A 9,826-nucleotide genomic window follows, 5' to 3' on the forward strand; every position below is an offset into this window, starting at 1 on the left:
CGGCTTGCTTGGGCGAGGGGGCGCCCGGAGAGGAGTCCGAGCCGGACTCTCCTCGGCGTCCGTGCCGAGCAAGGCGGCGCGCGCGAGGGGAGGCGGTGCGCGGGGTGGGCCGGCCTGGCTCGGCTGGGCTTCGGCCCAGCCGGGCGCAGGAAGTTTTTTTTAAACAATTCCGCCGAACTCAGTAAAATCCTAAGAAATAAAATAAAATTCTAAAATGCCAAATCAAATTTTCACCGTCTAAATAAAATATTTAGAACAAGATGATCATTTTCTTGGCCCTAAAATGCAATTTTTAAAAACGTGCAATTTTTCTAATTGAAAATAAAATCCAAATGAAATCAAATAAATGATTTTAATATTTTTCCTCCAATATTTAAATTATTTTGGAGAAGTCATATTATCTCCTCTCATATAGTAATATGAAATATTTTCGGAGAGACAAATAATTAAAACCAAAATCCTCATTTCACTATTTGATGAAAATCAAATAAGGAAACCGGGAAATCCTCAAATCTCTCCGAGGGTCCTTGAGTTGCTTAGGATTTTGAGGATTGCAAGACGAAAATGCAATAAAATATGATATGCAAGAATGATCTGTGTATAACATTCCAAATTGAAAATTTGGGATGTTACAATTTCCCTTTCTCATAATACTTATATGTGGGATCATATTCAAATTCAACAATACAGTTATCACATAACATATTCTCTATATGACTCACATGCATGCAACATTGACACTCTTCCAAAATAGTGGTATTATCATCAAACACAGTCATGACCTGTCCAAGCCCACTTTCATAAAAAAAATCATAAGATCATGCTTACCTAAAATTTCATCGAAACACTCTCCAAATATGTGGGATTAGTTTTACCTAAAGTTGACTCTCTTCCAAACCCACTTTTAATATTATCGCAAGCATATTCATCATGAGGTTTAAATAAAATTTTAAGATCATAAGAATCATTGTCACCCCAATCATGATCATTGCAATAATTAGCGGACATAGCAATATCCATGGAGTTCTCCATCACCACGAGGACCTCCAAGAGGGACTTCTTGATGCCTGATCACATATAGCATTCCGGACTTAGGTAGTAGTGTTGGCGTAGAGCCAATGATCTATGGGGCAGGGCTGCCCCTTTGCTGGTTCGGTGAGGGGGTGCACGCGCCGTAAAGAGCAAGACGGCGAGGGACACGTTGGTTTCTACCAAGGTTCAGGCCGCCGAGAAGCGTAAAACCCTACTCCTGCTTTGGTTTATTGATGGGGAACCCTACTCCTGCTTTGGTTTATTGATGGGGTGTATGCCCAAGCATGCGGAGTGCTCTCACCCGACAAGTCACAAGGAGAGGCAGCTTCACGAGCACTTACGTGTGAAGTTGCATGGGGTTCGAACCCTTGTAAAGGATGACCTGGCCCTCCTTTTATAGTTCAAGGGGTTTCCACAGTGGCAAAAGTGTCTTTACAGGATGACCAGATGGAAACGGACGTATCATACATAACTCTGCTAGTTAGGACAAAATGCATTAAATGCATCGTTGGGTGTCATGAGGAGGAGGAGGAGCCCCGACAAGGTTGCTGCACCGCTCTCTCATCTGCCTTCTATTATCTTGACACGCCTTTAGGACGGGCGTCGATAAAGGTAATTTTCCCTCCAGCAAGCTTCACCTAAGTGCGTGCAAGCTCGACACCTCACCGATGGGTGACAACCTGCTCGATAAGGTGGAGCACTAGTGTCCTGGCGTTGGCATGTCGGCCCTGGCGCATCCCGGGCCTTCATCTTGCCGGTCTCGGATCGCCGACAAGAGCTATCTTCAACTTGTAATTTTTCTTGGTCGTCTTAATGCGCTCCTTGATCTCACGAGGAGCTGCTCTTTTAGCTTGGGAAAACTTTGTTTTGAAAATCCATCATTGCTGGGAAAGCTGCTACTTGTCAGTGCATAAGTTAGGGTATTATGTCCCTTGTTTAATACACCGACAGGAGCCCTCGGGTCTCGGTCGTACATGCTACTGGGCACCATTGGGTGAGACCCAAACAATGCACGGACGATGCCAACCTTGTTGCGATGATGCTATTGTTTTGAGATCTTCTTTGCTTCTTCATTAATCTGAGCTTCGGGCTAGCCTCCAGCCCTCGTCTGGCATAGTTTCTCTTCTTTTTTCTTTAAACAGCCTCCGCTATTCGCGCCAAAAACCAGGGGCACACGCGTACGCGGGTTGTGGCCATGCCCCACGTGGGTGAGCCCATGACCACGCATTGCTCAAAGTAACTGATGCCTGCCATCACTCCCTCCTTTACTGTGGCCTTTCCTCCCCCCCATGGCACGGATGAGGCGCGGGGCGTGGGATTGGCGTAGAAGGGCGGTCATGGTGGCAGTGTCTTGATTAGAGGAGTCAGAACACCGGATTGGCGAGATTGGGAAGTGGGAAAAGTAATGCGTACGCTAGGGGGCGTAGGACACATGATTGGCAAAGCGGGGCATTTGCCCTAGAGTAGTGGAGAGCCAGCACCTGCACCCTCCCCTTTAAAAGGGAGAGGAATGCGGATTGCGATGCTCACCCATTCCCTACTCCTTCGCTCCTCCTTCTAGCTTGTATTGCTATGGCGAGGGGAAGAGGCAGTTCACGTGCTTCCACGGTGGCGGCGAGAGCTTCCCCTCGAAGCCATGCTTCTGCCTCGATGTCAGCCGCGAAGGCCGGTTCGGGTGCTCGAGGCGGAGGCACAGGACGAGGTCGCGTCCGGGGCGGCGATCGTGGCCGAGGAGGCCGGACCAGGGCGTCAGGGGTTCCATCTCCTGTGGTTGCGCTTCCGGCAGAAGGCCATACGGGAGGGACCACGCTCGAGTTCATCCTCGAACTAAGTGACCCACCAAGGAGCAGGTTGCGACTCTCTCGCCCTTTCCCTAGGGTGATGGAGATGGATCAGCCGCTCGGGCTGTGGTTGCGCGTGAACGGTTGCATCAATGGTTCCGTTTGGGTGGATGTTGAGTTCCCCGCCAATGGCGTCATGTACCTCACCCGAGGGTGGAAGTCCTTTGCTCGTGTCCGCTACTTGGCGAAGGGGCACACCCTCCACTTCAAGCTGGTGGAGGCTGGTGTGCTCTTCGTAAAGATCTTCGGGCATTTAGGCGCTTGTCTAGTGTGCTGCACGGAGAGCTTGAGAGATGACGAAAGCTTCCCCTCGAGCAACAACAATGAGGACACAGATAGTGAAGACGGTGATGGCGAGCCCCCGGTCGTCAAGTCCGAAGACGACCACTCAGACTCCAGCTGAACACCGACAGCACCTTCATCAGCAGCTGAGCAACGGTAGCACCACCGTCTGCAGCTGGACCCCGGCAGAGCGATTTTGCCGGGGGTGCCTCGCCTAGACATCACTGCCACCTGCAGCTGGACCCCGACAGGCTCGTGGACTCTGGCTTCGTCTTCCCTGCCAGGATGCATGCCGAGCCACGTCCCTCTAGTCCTGGCGGGGGTGACCAGGGCATTGCCCATGCGCTCCTTTTACCCTCCTTGCACTTGATGTAAACCCTATGTGGAGAGGGACAACAAAGGCATTACCAAGCACTTTTCAATTTTTTTCTTCAAAAAAATTGTATGATATCTGATGTGCTCAGATAAATAAAAAGAAACCATCTTCCTAGTTTTGACTATGTCTTCATACATTTTTCTTTGATCAAAGTACACTACGCTATTCAAAATCTCGTCGGGGAGCGACCACCGGCAAGGTAACTTGTTGGCCTCGAACGCAGCTTGCACAAATCTCATAGAGTGAACTCGAGGAAAAACCGGAGCGCGGAAATGAGACGCGACAAGATTCCTTAGTGTGCAGGATTTTCATACGAGTACAGAGATGTGCAAGGGAAATTTCTAACTTATCTTTCTTTGCTGTAGTTCTTATTGTATGAAATGGAATGAACCGCTAATCCCGCTAATCCATACTCCATCTTCGTTCCTCCCCAGGAAATCTTCACGCGAGGAATTCTTCTGCACTTGAGGAAAACAGGAAGGAGAAGCATAGTAACGTGGATACCTTGGCGGTATGTTATCACACTATACATGCATTAATACATAAGAAAACATGCATGATGGCTCATGGAGCCCTTTGGCATTATTCAGATATGCACAGGGTCTGCGCCTGGCTTTGTACAAAGGATTACAAGTTGCTGGGACTATGCTTGTAATAAAGAGGTTGCCGGGACAAGGCTCAGCAACGGTGCCTCATGGGTAGAACTTGCGTAGATGCTCAATATTCCATGAGTTTTCCACAGGAATGCCATCTTTGGTCTCTAGAGGGACTGCGTCAGGTCTGGTGACTTGTACTACCCGGTAAGGGCCCACCCACTTCAGCGTCAACTTGTTTGTTCCCTTGGCAGATTGAATGCGCCTAAGGACGAGGCCCCCTTCCTCAAGGCTCTAGGCGTGAACCTTGAGGCTATGATAGTGGCGCGAGGCTTGTTGGTAGTGTGCAACATGCATAGCCACCCCGAAGACGATCTTCCTCGAGGAGCACGACATCATCATGCCAGAGCTGCTGTTGCGCTACTTCATCATAGGCAAGTACTTGAGGTGACCCGTATATGAGTTTCATGGGGAGCAACGCTTCTGCACCATAGACTAGGGAGAAGGGTGTCTGGCCAGTAGCTCGATTCGGTGTCATTCTGAGTGACCATGAACCGCCGACAACTCATCAATCCATCGCCTCCCACACTTGTGTAGCTTGTCAAAAGTTCTTGTCTTAAGCATTTGTCCTCTCTACTTACCCGTTAATCCTTCGATGAGCAACGAAAGCGAAGCAAACCTTGCTTCCAAGGCTATGGATGTATTACATGAAGGTGCGGCTCATAAATTGTGTGTCGTTGTTAGTGATGACTCTGTTTGGATCTCCAAACCGACAAACCACTCCTTTAAAGAACTTGACGGGTGACTGTGCAGTCACATTCTATTGGGGATATAACCCCACGGTATAACCCGCCCTAAAAGGGTCGGGTTAGGCCATTGGAGACTCTCGAAGCAAGGCCTTAGACAGGCCCAAGTAATCAAGACTAGTGCCGGAGGGCTCACAAGATGGGACGGCTTAAGGCCCAAGGCCAGAAGACGGCATGTGGCATGGAGGTGTAAGTCATCCGATTTTGACTTGTCATAGAAGGCAAGGAGACTTAGATTTAGAATCGGTCATGTAACATGACCCGACCCGGACTCTTGTAAGCCAGCGGCCTCGACCTGTATATAAAGGCGAGTCCTCAGCATAGAATAGGGCAAGTTACAATCAATCAATAGCTAGGTCAAGTGAATCCTCTCCCTTGTAATCGATACTCAAGCAATAAGCAAAAAGAGCAGGAGTAGGCTTTTACCTCCACCGTGAGGGGCCGAACCTGGGTAAACTCGTGTCTCTCGTCCCACTCAACCCCAACAAGTTAATCACCATCGCGATGGCCTCACATCTAAGTCCTTTCACTAGGATATCTGCAGTGACAAAACCACGATAGTTGGCGCCCACCGTGGGGCCAGCGCACTGTGGTTACGAGTTCTTGAAGGGCTCTTTCCCATGGATCGAGGGATACGCCATTGGCAGGATGATCAAGAGTTGCTGTAGAAAGCTCTACATCGACGACACTGGTTGGGGCCCCGAGGCCGACTCAATCGAGTATGGGTATCGGGCCCCCTTCGGCGGAATCCACATCTTCATCGGCAAGATCGGTGGATCTGAACCTGAGACCGACATCTGCACCGACATCGTCAAGCCAGCTCGGTGCATGCAACCTGCCCAGGTCCAAGCCGGGCGGAGGCACACTTTTGTGGGCTTCACGCAAGGTGTTGAACTTGCGGAAGATTTCGCATCTGGAGGAGAGACTCTCATCTGCTCAGGTGATGAGTCCTTGACCGGAGAGGCGGAGTCAATCTACCAGCTTCAAGACGGCGGGCTTGGGGGATGTTCCGATGGCAACAATATTCCAGACCCCTATGAGCCGCCAAGCAAAGCCGCCATCTTCATGGCAGGCATGGAGTCGGCTCGTAATAGCACGGCGGCTGGAGCAACAGCAGCAACTAGCCCCTCAGGATCCGGGCTAGCTAGGCCTCTAGCTCAAGTCTTATCTAAGTTGATGGATACTTTGACAACCTTAATGGGGACGGAGGTCATGGCGGAAAACCAAGCAGAGCGTAAGGCGGAGATCGCAAAGCTTAGGGAGCAGATGACCATGGCCCAGGAAGATATCAATGCTGAGAATCCTCGGATGGCAATGGTGCAGGCCCAGAACAATGTTGGGTCAGAGCGCCTGAAGGCAGAGGCCTGACGTCTAAGTCTGGATCAAAATGTCTCAAATGCAGTCCTTTGAAGGAGGAACCAGACCCGTTTGCCATTAAATTATGAACCCGTGAATTTGTTCAACACACCAGGGGAAGGACCGAGTGCTCCGGGAGCACCAGTTATACCCCCAAGCATAGAGGTGCCCGAGAATAGGGCGGCGACTTAGCCTCGTTAGCTCGAGCCGGCCCGCAGAGGCCAGACCCCGCCTCAACGTTTCACAACACTGTTGGGTCATTTTTCTAACCAGTGGATAAAATGGTAGCAGCGGCTACATGGCTCAATGCGCTCCCAATTACTGGTGAGTCCCCATTGCGGTGGAAGCACGGAACGCCATTGAGTTACTTCAAACAATGATTGCACAGCAGGAGAAGTATTCATACAGTCGCGATCGCGTGCACTCAACTCCCCTCCCGAGTCGTAGTTACAACCGGCATGTTGAGTCGCCCGCGGTCTCCAACAATGAGCGATGCCACAACCCGCTCCTCAATCCAAGGAAAATTTCTCAAGTGATTGTGGACAATGCAAGAGCCCATCGAAGAGCAGAGGCAGCAAACCAGGGGGTTTATCAGGAACCACCGATTATTCCTTCGGCTTTGGTAGGTGCCGGGTCAAGTGCTCGAACCCTTGGAGTCCCGTGCTTGGTGCCGACTTTATGAAATGGGCACTTACCTAATTTCAAAGGCCCTCATAAGGTGCATAATTACACGACGGATCTCCTTCCGTTGGCTTGGATTGAAAGTTACGAGCTTGCCATGAAGATGTTGGATGTTAGTGATGCAGTTTGCACCAAATATTTTACGATGATGTTGGAGGGGCCGGCTCGTACATGGTTAAAGAACCTACCCCCAACTCTAACAATACCTGGGTGGAGTTGAAGGATAGCTTTATCAAGAACTTCTAGGGAACTTGTAACACTACAAAAAAAGACACATCCGTGACATTTTGGGACAAACAAAAAAATGTCATGCTTATGACACTTCTATGACGATAATTATGACAAAACCCGGTATCATCATAGATATGGTGGGCTCCTACTTCTATGACAAAAAATCATGACAGAAAATGGCTTTTCGTCCTGGGCGGGCCGGAGACGCAGCTGCATGAAATTCTTTGGGCCGTCCATGACGAAAAAAACCATGGTAGAAGCAAGAGCGAGCAAAATATCGGGGAGTTCCCAGTTATGGTGGGATGGTCGGGGCCGAGCGATGCATGGAGGGATTGCGTGTTTCTCTCGTACACGTATGCGCATGGGTGTGAGGCGTTGGGCTCTAACTGAACCCGAGTGAGGCGTTTGCCTACTGAACCTGAGCGATTGCACTGGCTACGCGTTATTGAACCCGAGCGATCGATCGATCCCTCGTTGTTAACTGAACCCAATCGAGTGATTCCTTCGCTACTACTGCTAACTAAAGCCGATCGAACCTGCTACCTCTTGATGAATAGTGAGCATTGTTGGGGGTTGGATGAACAATTCCCTGTGGGGGTTGGATTAACAGGACCCCGAACAAGCTGGTTGGGGGTGGCTGAACAGGACCCGTGGAGGGCTGGTTGAACAGTAGCCGGTGGAGTGCTGGATGAATGGTAGCCCGTGGAGGGGTGGTTGAATAGTAGCCGATGGAGGCTGGATGAACAGGAGCCCGTGGATGAACAACATCTGGTGGAGGTAGGAGGGAGACGCCGTGGATGAACAATCGTAGGTGGAGGCTGGAGGAGGTCAACGGTGGATGAACAGTAGCCCATGGAGGCTGGAGTGAGGCAGTAGACGGTGGATGAATAGTAGCCCGTGGAGTCCCGTTTTGTGGTACGCCACACCCCTCCCAATGAACACGACCCCCATTTCGACCGTAGGAGGTGGAAGAGAAGTCCATTTCCTACATTTTGCGGTACCCCACACCCCTCCCGATCAACAGGACCCCATTTCGACCGTAGGAGGTCGAAGAGAAGTCTGTTTCCTCCGTTTTGCGGTACGCCAGACCCCTCTTGGTGAATAGGATCCCATTTCGATCGTAGGCGGTCGAATAGAAGGCCGTTTCCTCCATTCTGTGGTATGCCAGGCCTCGTTTCGGTTGTTCCATCAAAGTTGGTTGGCTCCCGATGAACATGACGCATCCGTTGCCTCTCGATGAACACGACGCAGTTTCTCCGTTCCGACCCAGCCGGTTGGCTGCTGATGAACAGGACGCCGTCGCTGCTCTCCGCTGCCTCTCCATGTACACAAGCCCTTGCCGTACGTATGCGCGAGTAGACATTCGTGACCCCGCCTGTATGTACGTACGTGGCTATATTTACTTTCTTGCACCCTGGATGTACGTACATGTACACGATATTAACGGGACTGCGCGACATGCTACGTATGCGCCTCTACTACGACACATGCCCTTCCTTACTCGGCCACGGTTCATCCCTGCAGCCTGCAGACAGACCATTCGACCAGTATGTACGTACACGTTCGTGACCAGAATGACAACGCTACGTACGCTTTGACCAGGTGGGTCCCGACTGTCAGGGAGGATAAGGAGGCACTTCCTTGTGTGTGAATTTATTGCTGGTGGGTCCCAGCTGTCAGGGGGAGAATCATATTTTTGCCCGTAATATGGACGCACTTCCTTGCATGCGAAGATGTAGCTGGTGGGTCCCAGCAGTCAGGGGGGAAACGTTTTCTTCATGAAATACGGTGGCCCGTCCGATGTGTCCCTACTGTCAAGTGGAGGAATCATTATTTTACGCGTAGTAAGGAGGCACTTCCTTGCTGCGGCCGTGGACCCAGCTGTCAGCCTCTCCACGTAAAGTACTATTCCGATGGAAGTCTGTTTCTTGACCACATTGACCATGTCGCGCCGAGAGCACCAAGGCGGCGGACGACGGTGAGGCCTAGGAAGGGGATGACGCGGAGCCGGGAAAGACGCGGCAGTGGATGCCCACGCAGAGAGGAGTATGAGGGTTGACTGGTTTGGTTGCGGTGTGAGGCTGCCGTCGCCACAGAATAATAGGGGTTGTGGGTGAGAAGATGGATGGCCTAGCCAGAGGTTGGAGTAAGGTGGGGCGGTCAGGCCTGCGCAGCAGCAGAGCCGACCACGGGAGGCAGGAGCAGGCGACATGACCGGTGCTGGTTTGGGAGGCTGGAGCAAGAAGACCAGAGGTTGAAGAAGCACTAGGGCCGTTGGATGGACATCATATGGTCACTAGAGCTAGAATCGTTCATATTGACTAAGTTGACAAAGCCCTCCGTCCGCGTCAACTTAGTGGGCCCACAAGTAAGCCTCCCACTATGGTGGGTCCTAGCTAGCAGGGGGAGTATTCATTTTTTTGCGTAATAAGGAGGCACTTCCTTTTGTGTGAGGATATAGCTGGTGGGTCCGAGCTGTCAGCGGGGGAATGTTTTTTTGCTAAATACAGAGGCCCTTCCAGTGGGTCCCAGTTGTCAGGTGGAGGAATTATTATTTTGCGCGTAATAAGGAGGCATTTCCTTGTGTACGGCCGTGGACCCAGCTGTCAGCCTCTCCACGTATAGTCC

Source organism: Triticum dicoccoides, chromosome 5A, assembly GCF_002162155.2.
Source record: "Triticum dicoccoides isolate Atlit2015 ecotype Zavitan chromosome 5A, WEW_v2.0, whole genome shotgun sequence".
In the NCBI taxonomy this organism is placed as follows: Eukaryota; Viridiplantae; Streptophyta; class Magnoliopsida; order Poales; family Poaceae; genus Triticum; species Triticum dicoccoides.